At 42.4% G+C, this 12,747-nt stretch overlaps 1 protein-coding gene across 2 annotated transcripts in view; it reads left to right on the top strand.

Annotated features, from left to right (window-relative positions):
* The first annotated feature begins 2,844 nt into the window (after positions 1 to 2,844).
* The window catches only part of osgn1 (oxidative stress induced growth inhibitor 1), a 27,865-nt gene continuing 17,962 nt past the window's right edge, over positions 2,845 to 12,747 (top strand). The window contains exon 1 of one of the 2 annotated variants that reach the window (XM_078247639.1): positions 2,845 to 3,077. The gene's annotated coding sequence lies outside the window, so the exon portion shown is untranslated. The remainder of the gene's footprint in view (positions 3,078 to 12,747) is intronic. The other variant, XM_078247640.1, reaches the window with a different exon arrangement.

Here is a 12,747-nt window from a genome sequence, read left to right on the forward strand (position 1 = left end):
CCGGCAGAGCAGAGCGAAGTCTCGGTGACCAGAGCAGACGTAGTCACGTCACTCGCGAAAACAATGTCTGATTGTTTAAATAAAATGAGCACATTTTGGTATGCTTGGTATTTTTCCAGGTGTGAAACCAAACTGAACCAACGGGAGATCACTCCAAGTTTACAAACTCACCAACTGATTCGGACCAAAGCAAAATGTAGATACCGTGACTGCAGCTGATCTCTTGGGCTGCTAGCCTTAAGCGTGATTTAGGCCGGCTTCACACTGCCTGTGCGGCGTGTCTGTTTTTATTTGGGCTCCCAGGGTAACAGGTTAGAGCGTGCACACTGCCTGCGTAACACGCACGTTTCAGAAAACGCATGCATGCTAGAAATAGAACCGACGCTTATTTTTCACGCGACAGACAAGCGTGTTGGAAGCGTTTCCAGACAACATAGAATAGGAAAACATGTTTATATATGTCATTTGGACACAAATACATTTAATAAATGACATGTTGATGTTTGAAAGTCTCGAGGTTTTGACATAAATACAGATATATATGTCATTTAAAAAATCCGGAAGGAAATATTCTGGAGCCTATTTAGCCGTCAATACAGCTGACGTTGTCTTTGCTGTAATCAGATCAGAATATATTTATGTTCATGGGAAACATCCATGTGTACACACACAGACATTTAGTTTCTGGAGGCAGCAACAAAACCACCGCTGGCTAAACTATTTAAAAATGGCGTGTTTCTTCAGGACCCCCCCGTCTGTCGCTATAGCAATGATGACAGTGATTAGTGACCATTCTCTCCGACCAATCAGGAGTCTGCAGGTTTTCACGTCACCTTTTGGTATCGCCTCAGCTCTCTGGGAACCCCCACGGAGGTGGTACTACATAAAGTACCTGTTAGCAGGTACCAGGGACTTTTTTATCAGAACGGAAAACCTAAAAAAGGAGAGCAGAGGCGAGCAGGTACCATGTGACGGAAAAACGCCATAAGAGATCGACACACACAGCAACACACATACGTCAGGCCACTAACGTAGTCTGCAGCGACAGACTCACCGTCACTGCTTCTGTACTAACTGCTCCTAACTGCAGTGTAGCATACATTCTTATTTTGGGAATGGACAGTAACAACAGATAACTTTAGTTACTTTGCAGATTCAGATTATTAAGACAAAACGTAATAAATACATTCTTATGCATTATTAGAGATAAAGATATTGAGTTTACCAGCTGCAACATTTAAGTAATTGACAGATCAATACATCAATAATTATAGCCTAATACAATTAATTAATAGCCTATACATTATTCTTATATTATACATTATTTATATATATATATATATATATATATATATATATATATATATATATATATATATCATCCATCCATCTTCATCCGCTTATCCGGTATCGGATAATATATATATATATATATATATATATATATATATATATATATATATATATATATATATATTATCGGACGAAGATGGATGGATGGATATATATATATATATATATATATATATATATATTATCGGATGAAGATGGATGGATGGATATATATATATATATATATATATATATATATATATATATATATATATATATATTATCGGACGAAGATGGATGGATGGATATATATATATATATATATATATATATATATTATCGGACGAAGATGGATGGATGGATATATATATATATATATATATATATATATATATATATTATCGGACGAAAGATGGATGGATGGATATATATATATATATATATATATATATTATCGGACGAAGATGGATGGATGGATATATATATATATATATATATATATATATATATATATATATATATATTTATACATTCTATAAAAAGCCATCCTTCCATATATGCCTTACAAACACTCGTTCCTACTTCCATAAACATCCATGCATTCAGTCATAAATATCCATACATTCAGCATTCATTCCTCCATTCATATCCATACATACATTCAGTCACAGATATATATTAATGAATTCATAGTCATACATTCATCGCTGCTCATGTTCTCCTCCATTGGACCATGCACTTGTCGTCCTCTCGGGCCAAAACACCAAAAATCGGCACTTTTTCTGACGTTTTTGTCCCTTTTTTCGACACTTTTGGCGCTCCGTTTTGCTGCCACTTCTTTACACTACCATGTATGAACACCACTAACACCAACCTATTACCAGTTTAACACTCAATAAACCTCATTTATCGGAAATAATACCTAATCCTTGACTTAAAAAAGCAGAAATTATGAATTATATAGACTCATATTAAAGGAAGGATAATCCCAGACTGGTGTATGTCAACGTTCAGCGAGGATACGTTTCCATTTCTTTATCAAATGCTAAACAGTTTAACAAAACACCCCAAATTCAATGGAATTAGAGATCTGATCTTTTGTTGTACTGTTAATTCATATTAGGAAGTTTAAAAGAAATCCATATTTCTGATAGAGACATTTAGAAACCAAAGACAACACAAGGGTTAATGAGCTTGACTGAGAGGAACAAATGACTGTTTATACCTGTTATATTTGCACAGTACCTTAATATATATATTTTTGAAGCAAATACTTTATAGTATTTCTACACTGCAGTGTTATATCAGAGTACTTCATCCACCTCCGGATCTCTGTTACCAAATAATTTCTAATAAGTCTCTCCGTAGACCGGCTCTGCTGTTACCTAACAGGCGCTCTCGGCTAGTACTTCCGTGATTCCCGTCATCCTCTTGTCCTTGTGACGACACCGCGGGTGGGGGAGGGAAGGGGTGAAGTACCGATAGCGAAGCTCGCTGCTGATTGGTCGGCGGGCCGGGTTGTGTCTGGTAGCGGTATATAATCTGTGAATGTGCGGCTCTGAGTCTGAGCGGCAGCTGGAGCTTCTCGTTGCACATGTACGGAAAGAAACCGAATAACGAGCGTGGAACAAAGCTGAGAAATGAGTGACTGAGAGGACGAAAAGAAAAGCCTCTCATTTATTCCTATTCTTCTTCTAATAGCTGGAGGAGGACGCAGAGAGCTGCACCACCACCAGGAAATATCTGTGAGTAACCTTCATCTTGAATTCATATGAAGCGGAGTGTGCTAACTGTTACGCATGGCCGGAGGCGTGTTATTGCGCATTATTTATACATGTGCGTTATGTGAGTGTGAGTGTGCGCGGTGAGTGCAGGTCTGTCCGGTCAGCTCACACTGACGTGATAGCAGTCGTGATATGAGTCATGCAGTTCACCGGAGGGTGGGCGGCTGGTCTGGACAGACAGACAGACGGACACACAGACAGACGGACAGACAGACGGACAGACAGACAGACAGACAGACATATATATGATATGGTTTCATATCAGTCACATACTGGCTCACTAACCTTAACCCTAACTATAACCATTATCTAATCCTAGTGTCTTCCATGCAGCGCTGCCTGGAAGACGACGTTGGGGGCTTAAAACCCCAAACACAGCCTGGTCCCTTCTTAACTGTCATTTGATGTCGTTCATAAATACACTGCAACTGTGAAAAAGATAAGCTGTCATTTCAGTGTGCAATGCCTAAAAAGTCATTGTTAAAAATAAGTTAGACCAAAATATAAAAAGAAATCAAGATAAATAAACACAATGAGGTGACTTATTTAACTTATATCTGTCTGTCTGTCTATCTATATATCTATATCTATCTGTCTGTCTATCTATATCTGTCTGTCTATCTATCTATATATATCTATCTATCTATCTATCTATCTATCTATCTATCTATATCGTCTGTCTATTACTGTCTCTCTATCTATCTATATCTGTCTGTCTAGCTATATCTGTCTGTCTATCTATTACTATCTGTCTATCTATCTATATCTGTCTGTCTATCTATCGATCTATATATATCTCTTACTCAAAGAAACCCATGAGTACTTTTACTTTTGGTACTTTAAACCTACATTGTGTCATTTTTTTTAGTTGATTCTTAGCAAAAACCCACATTGTTCTTTCACAAATATGTGCTCATTCATGCAACCACCAGTGGTGGAGGAAGTACTCAGATCTTTCACTTAAGTAAAAGTAATACCACAGTTTAGAAATACTCTGTTACAAGTAAAAGTCCTGCACATTGGCGATTTTAGACCCTTTTTAAGGGGGCACAAGCCCTCCTAAATTTCATCTCAGCCCCCCTAAAAATGATAATAATAAACTATTATACTATACTTATTTTTTTTTTTTTATAAATATTGGTGCTTGACAAACAATTACAGGTTGAAAGAGCTTGAAACAGGTTTAATATCCTGTGTGTCTGTCGCCAATGCTATGCACCTGTAACCCAGTAGTAGTACTAGTATGTTCCCTGTGTACAGCAGTAGTACTAGTATGTTCCCTGTATACAGTAGTAGTAGTATGTTCCCTGTATACAGTAGTAGTAGTATGTTCCCTGTGTACAGCAGTAGTAGTATGTTCCCTGTGTACAGCAGTAGTAGTATGTTCCCTGTGTACATCAGTAGTAGTATGTTCCCTGTGTACATCAGTAGTAGTAGTATGTTCCCTGTGTACAGCAGTAGTAGTATGTTCCCTGTGTACAGCAGTAGTCGTAGTAGCAGTAGTATGTTCCCTGTGTACAGCAGTAGTAGTAGTATGTTCTCTGTGTACAGCAGTAGTAGTAGTAGTAGTAGTCGTAGTCGCAGTAGTAGGTTCCCTGTGTACAGCAGTAATAGGAATATGTTCCCTGTATACAGCAGCAGTAGTAGTAGTATGTTGTTCCCTGTGTACAGCAGTAGTAGTAGTAGTAGTAGTAGTTGTTCTCTGTGTACAGCAGTAGTAGTATGTTCTCTGTGTACAGCAGCAGTAGTAGTAGTATGTTCTCTGTGTACAGCAGTAGTAGTAGTATGTTCCCTGTATACAGCAGCAGTAGTAGTAGTATGTTGTTCCCTGTGTACAGCAGTAGTAGTAGTATGTTCTCTGTGTACAGCAGTAGTAGTAGTATGTTCTCTGTGTACAGCAGTAGTAGTATGTTCTCTGTGTACAGTAGTAGTATGTTCTCTGTGTACAGCAGTAGTAACCCCGTCATGGAAAGGCTTAACATAGTGTTGGCCAATCAGAGGAGGTTGTGCCAGACTCCCCAGAGAAGAAGTTGGTAATTTCATGGTGCAGATAATAATAATAATAATAATAATAATAATGTATACTTTATTAAGCAAGGGGACATTACAATGTTTTCACTCTGTTATTACACATTACACACAGGCCTGAATAACACACACATGCTCAGTACCTCTACATGCACTAATGGAGAGGTGTCAGAGTGGGGGGGCTGCCCATGGAAAGGCAGCCCGAGCAGTTGGGGGTTCGGTGCCTTGCTCAAGAGCACCTTGGCAGTGCCTCTCTCCAGCTACCAGTCCACCACCATACTTTGGTCCGTCTGGGGACTCCGGTCCCCAACCCAACTTCCTACAGGCTGAGCTACTGCCGCCCCCAAAGCGACCGCGGCGGTGAGAGCGCTGAATCCTAACCACTAGACCACCAGGGGATTAGATTAGATAATCTGGAACCCACATTGAAACGTGAGCAACTAAAACTGCTGATAGTTAGAACATTGTGTCACAGTGGTCGTTATCACTGAGACTTCGGAAGTGTCAGCTGTTGTCCCATCATAGCGTCAAAAAAACATTAGCTGATGTCGTTGGTCAGTAGCTCAGAGATTATCGGCTAATGAAATTACTGATTTAGCAGGCGGGGGGGTTTTGCAAGGCACTGTCTCCGTGTCACATTCTCATTAGGGGCTGAGCCTGCATTTAAAAAAAATGTTACTTATGTAAAAGTAGAAAAGTATTAGAAGTAGACTGACCTTTTGCAGTATGGCCCATTTCAAAATAATGTATATTATTTGATTATAATGATTAATGCATACAATGCTGTTACATAAACTACCTTTTAGACTTGTAAATGTGACTCATTCACTTGCCTTTCCCGAGTGCTACAATAGAAATGACTTTATATTACTTGGTTCCCAACCTTTCTGCTTAAAAATGAAGAAATATCTACATGCATCCTCTTGGTACTTTATGGTCGACTCACTTAAAGCGTTTTTCCATTACATGGTACCTGCTCGACTCGCCTCGAGAGGTCTGGGTGGGTCATAGTGTAGCAGACCTGTCCCAGACCACCTGAGAGGTCTGGGTGGGTCATAGTGTAGCAGACCTGTCCCAGACCACCTGAGAGGTCTGGGTGGTTCATAGTGTAGCAGACCTGTCCCAGACGACCTGAGAGGTCTGTGGGGTTCATAGTGTAGCAGACCTGTCCCAGATCACCTGAGAGGTCTGGGTGGGTCATAGTGTAGCAGACCTGTCCCAGACCACCTGAGAGGTCTGGGTGGGTCATAGTGTAGCAGACCTGTCCCAGACCACCTGAGAGGTCTGGGTGGGTCATAGTGTAGCAGACCTGTCCCAGACCACCTGAGAGGTCTGGGGGGTTCATATGGCGTTTTTCCATTACATGGTACCTGCTCGACTCGCCTCTACTCGCCTCGACACACTGCGTGTCGAGGCGGCCATGTGTGTGTGTACGTGGCTACGGCGAAAGCTCTGAAATAGCGGGTTTGTTCAGGACACCCCCGTCTGTCACTTTCACGTCACCTTTTGGTATCGGCTCAGCTCACTGGGAACCTCGACTGAGGTGGTACTAAAAGAAGTACCTGTTAGCAGGTACCAGGTACTTTTTTTCGTAATGGAAAACCAAAAAAGGCGAGTAGAGTAGAGTAGAGTCGAGGTGAGTCGAGCAGGTACCACGTAATGGAAAAGCGCCATTAGTGTGAGTTGTGAGAAGCTCAGTGTCATTTTACACCTCAGATCTTTTTATTTGAAGGTATTTTTTACAGGCCAGAAGACTGAAAAGTAAAATCAAAGTGTGTGTGTGTGTGTGTGTTTAGGCTATATTTAACAGTCCAAAACCCCCAAATCGTCAGTTTACAATCCTATAAAAGTGGGAAATCCTCACGTGAGAATCGGGTACCAGTGGATTTGTGGATTTTTCATTTTTGATTGATCAAAAAAAGTATAATTGAATGTGTAGCCCGTCAACTTGCAGCTTTTCATTCGTAGACCTAATATATTGAGTGTTTGACCATCCGTCAATCAATCACGATACGTAGGATTTGTATTGCGACTTTCATTTATTGCAATTGTATTAAGTATTGAGTATTCCATCCATCCATGTTCATCCGCTTATCCGGGGTCGGGTTGCGGGGGTAGCAGCTCCAGCAGGGGACCCCAAACTTCCCTTTCCCGAGCCACATTAACCAGCTCCGACTGGGGGATCCCGAGGCGTTCCCAGGCCAGGTTAGATATATAATTCCTCCACCTAGTCCTGGGTCTTCCCCGAGGCCTCCTCCCAGCTGGACGTCCCTCCACCTAGTCCTGGGTCTTCCCCGAGGCCTCCTCCCAGCTGGACGTCCCTCCACCTAGTCCTGGGTCTCCCCGAGGCCTCCTCCCAGCTGGACGTCCCTCCACCCTAGTCCTGGGTCTTCCCCCGAGACCTCCTCCCAGCTGGACGTCCCTCCACCTAGTCCTGGGTCTCCCCGAGGCCTCCTCCCAGCTGGACGTCCCTCCACCTAGTCCTGGGTCTTCCCCGAGGCCTCCTCCCAGCTGGACGTCCCTCCACCTCGTCCTGGGTCTTCCCCGAGGCCTCCTCCCAGCTGGACGTCCCTCCACCTAGTCCTGGGTCTTCCCCGAGGCCTCCTCCCAGCTGGACGTGCCTCCACCTAGTCCTGGGTCTCCCCGAGGCCTCCTCCCAGCTGGGACGTCCCTCCACCTAGTCCTGGGTCTTCCCCCGAGGCCTCCTCCCAGCTGGGACGTCCCTCCACCTAGTCCTGGGTCTTCCCCGAGGCCTCCTCCCAGCTGGGACGTCCCTCCACCTAGTCCTGGGTCTCCCCGAGGCCTCCTCCCAGCTGGACGTCCCCTCCACCTAGTCCTGGGTCTTCCCCGAGGCCTCCTCCCAGCTGGACGTCCCTCCACCTCGTCCTGGGTCTTCCCCGAGGCCTCCTCCCAGCTGGACGTCCCTCCACCTCGTCCTGGGTCTTCCCCGAGGCCTCCTCCCAGCTGGACGTCCCTCCACCTAGTCCTGGGTCTTCCCCGAGGCCTCCTCCCAGCTGGACGTGCCTCCACCTAGTCCTGGGTCTCCCCCTAGGGAGGCGCCCAGGGGGCATCCTTACCAGATGCCCAAACCACCTCAACTGGCTCCTTTCGACGTGAAGGAGCAGCGGCTCTACTCCGAGCTCCTCACGGATAACTGAGCTTCTCACCCTATCTCTAAGGGAGACGCCAGCTACCCTCCTGAGGAAACCCATCTCGGCCACTTGTACCCTGGATTGAGTATTGCGACAAGTTTTTCTCCTTCTTTATCTTTATCACTTCTAGAGAAAATATATCATGAGACATTTCTAAAAACTGATTGTTTTCTAAGAAGAAGGAACATCACACGTCAGTCTGACATTTATTTCTGCATTTTCTGCTTTCGCTCCGTTTGGCTGGAAACTAGAGCTGGGTAAATATATCAATATTATATCAGTATTATATCGATATCGTGATAGGAGACTAGATATCATCTTAGATTTTGGATATCGTAATATGGTAATATGGCATAAGTATCTTTTCCTGGCTGTAAAGGCAGCATTACAGGTAACGTGTCATTTTCTGAACTTACCAGACTGTTGTAACTGTTCTATTATTTGCCTTTACCCACTTAGTCATTATATCCACATTACTGATGATTAGTTATCTATATATATATATATATATATATATATATATATATATATATATATATATATATATATATATATATATATATATATATGACTGTTGTAACTGTTCTATTATTTGCCTTTACCCACTTAGTCATTATATCCACATTACTGATGATTAGTTATCTATCTATATATATATATATATATATATATATATATATATATATATATATATATATATATATATATATATATATATATATATGACTGTTGTAACTGTTCTATTATTTGCCTTTACCCACTTAGTCATAATATCCACATTACTGATGATTAGTTATATATATATATATATATATATATATATATATATATATGACTGTTGTAACTGTTCTATTATTTGCCTTTACCCACTTAGTCATTATATCCACATTACTGATGATTAGTTATCTATATATATATATATATATATATATATATATATATATATATATATATATATATATATATATATATATATATATATATATATATACACGCCAGTTTATTAGGTTTCTAACTGGACTTCGGCTGCCTCCACAGATTCCAACGGACGTTTTCTTGTTCAGTTTGCAGATAATTAAAATCTCATTAGCCGTCTGGCTATGAGATTAGCCAGACGGAAGTTGGAAACCCTAGTGCCACCCCTCGAAACCGAAGCTTTCTGTACACATCCCCATTTCACTGGTGGGTTCTTCCAGTGTGAATTATTGCCAAATTGTCCACAATTTGTTAACATTAACACTGACTAACATTACACTCTGCTCATCGCTGACTAAGCTTTTCCCGTCATTTCTTTTTTTTTTAATGCTCTTTCATGCTGAATGACTTATTTCTAGAAACGTCTACAAGAAGCAGAACCATTCAGAGGTTATTGGACCCGTCCAGTTTAACAACAAGTAGAACCATTCAGAGGTTATTGGACCCGTCCAGTTTAACAAGTAGAACCATTCAGAGGTTATTGGACCCGTCCAGTTTAACAAGTAGAACCATTCAGAGGTTATTGGACCCGTCCAGTTTAACAAGTAGAACTATTCAGAGGTTATTGGACCCGTCCCAGTTTAACAACAAGTAGAACCATTCAGAGGTTATTGGACCCGTCCCAGTTTAACAACCGGTAGAACCATTCAGAGGTTATTGGACCCGTCCCAGTTTAACAACAGGTAGAACCATTCAGAGGTTATTGGACCCGTCCAGTTTAACAACAAGTAGAACCATTCAGAGGTTATTGGACCCGTCCAGTTTAACAAGAAGTAGAACCATTCAGAGGTTACTGGACCCGTCCAGTTTAACAACAAGTAGAACCATTCAGAGGTTATTGGACCCGTCCAGTTTAACAACAAGTAGAACCATTCAGAGGTTATTGGACCCGTCCAGTTTAACAAGTAGAACCATTCAGAGGTTATTGGACCCGTCCAGTTTAACAAGTAGAACCATTCAGAGGTTACTGGACCCGTCCAGTTTAACAACAAGTAGAACCATTCAGAGGTTATTGGACCCGTCCAGTTTAACAACAAGTAGAACCATCCAGAGGTTATTGGACCCGTCCAGTTTAAACAGTAGAACAGACGCACGCCGCTCGCTCACTTGTTTTTGGATCACTGGCTCAATCGGGCAACTGGCTGATTGTATTTACTGGTCCAATGTAACCTTATTTTATTTAATATTTTTAGATTATTTTTTGGGGCTTTCCCCTTTTTATTAGATAGTGACAGTGAGAGAGAGAGATGGGGGGATGACACACAGCAAAGGGCAGCAGGTCGGATTTGAACCCGCGTCGCTGCAAAGGACTCAGCCAACCTGGGGCGCACGCTCTCACTGGGTGAGCTAGAGGCTCGATGGTGTTTATTGCCTCCAACGTCGCCTATCAGGCAGCTAACCCTAAACATAACCATTGCCACGCTGCCTAGGAGGAGACGTTGGGGGCAAAAAACACCAAAGACCAAGCTAGCGGCCGCCCCGATCCAATGTAACGTTGTTTTGGCTCCAGGGCATCGGGTGGGCAATCGTTATTGTTGTTCCCTGCTGTGAGCGAGATAGCCGGGCAGACGGAGCTGGGATCAGGGTTACGTGGAGTGTGTGAGACAGGCATGACTTAACAGAAAAACTATTTGTATTCTGGTTACCGATTGTATCAGAAACTGATGGACCCACGCCAACACATTCTTGTGAGCTGGTACATGTCTGTTCACAGTTATGTTTGAAGGAAGAAGTGCTTTGTTATTGTTGTCACAGTTGGTTGGTAATAAGTTATGTGATGCACCCGATAAACTCGAAGGTTATTACTGCCAACATTTGGCTCATTTTGGAGCTTTTTTTTGTCCGTTGATGTGGCAAACAAAAACAAAAAATGGCCTTTTGGTTTGAAAATGACTTTGAATCATGTGAGAAGAAGAACCTGGTTGGCATTACTGAGAACATACAGTATCTCACAAAAGTGACTACCCCCTTCACATTTTAGTAAATATTTCATTATATCTTTTAATGGGAAAACACTGAAGAAATGACACTTTGCTCCAATGTGAAGTATTAAGTGTACAGCTTGTATAACAGTGTAAATGTGCTGTCCCCTCAAAATAACCCAACACACAGCCATTAATGTCTAAACTGCTGGCAACTAAAGTCAGTTCACCCCTATGTTATATTCCCATAGAGGCAGGCAGACTTTTATTTTGAAAGGCCAGTTATTTCATGGATGCAGGATGCTATGATCCTGATAAAGTTCCCTTGGTCCCCCCATCATCACATACCCTTCACCATACCCCCCACATCATCACATACCCTTCACCATACCCCCCCCCATCATCACATACCCTTCACCATACCCCCCACATCATCACATACCCTTCACCATACCCCCCCATCATCACATACCCTTCACCATACCCCCCACATCATCACATACCCTTCACCATACCCCCACATCATCACATCCCCTTCACCATACCCCCACATCATCACATACCCTTCACCATACCCCCACATCATCACATCCCCTTCACCATACCCCCACATCATCACATCCCCTTCACCATACCTAGAGATTGGCATGGCCAAGGGAACTTTATCAGGATGCATAGTATCCTGGATCCATGAAATAATGAATAAACGGAGAAAACAATAGGCTCCACTGACTCTGATGACTGTGGTTCTGTGAATCAGGCGTTAGTCACCTTTTCTTGGCGACCGTACTTTAACATTTCTGCCAAAAAAAAAATGAAAGAAGCCTAATTATCCTGTCAAGTCGTTTCCAAAAGGAAACTGGGCCAGTGGGGGGGGGGTGTTCAGGGCTTGCTGCCAACCCCTGCACTGCTCTTATGTAACCCGCTTTATCTCGCTCCCAACTTCTCTCCTTCTCTCACTCATTCTGGTTCATTCGTTTCTCTTTTTTCTGCTGCTTTTTCCCTCCCTCCTTTCTGTCTGTCTGTCTGTGTAAGCATGACTCTGCAGATTGTTGAAAGCTGCCGCTATGCACTGCTGCCCAAGGCCTCACCCCGCCCGACCCACTGCAAGTGCACACGAGTGAGATCACTGTTGACATCATGGATATTTTATATTTCGCTCATTAAACTTTTAACAAAACGCAACACATGATGTTTTAACCCCTCCTGCCACCACAGACAACGAGTTGCATTCAGCCGGGTTCTGATATGTAGGAATAGAGACCGAGAGAGTTAGTTTTTTTGCAGGAAAAATGAGCATTAAGAGTGCTCAGTGTACAAACACATTTTCTTTCACTGCTTTTGTCAAAGGGCTGGTTATGAGATCTCAGCATGTCTGTAGACTTTCAATAACGGCCATATACCGAGAAAGTGTCTGGTCAGATTTGTAATATTGGTTACTTTCATGCAGATAGCCTCATTTAAATCAACATTTTGCCAAATGTAGACATTATTATTAAGGCCTTTGGCTTTGCAGGAGATATAGGAGGTTGGAAAGTGGTGCAAACATGCCGC

The sequence above is a fragment of the Sander vitreus genome, chromosome 4 (assembly GCF_031162955.1).
Source record: "Sander vitreus isolate 19-12246 chromosome 4, sanVit1, whole genome shotgun sequence".
NCBI classification, from domain to species: Eukaryota; Metazoa; Chordata; class Actinopteri; order Perciformes; family Percidae; genus Sander; species Sander vitreus.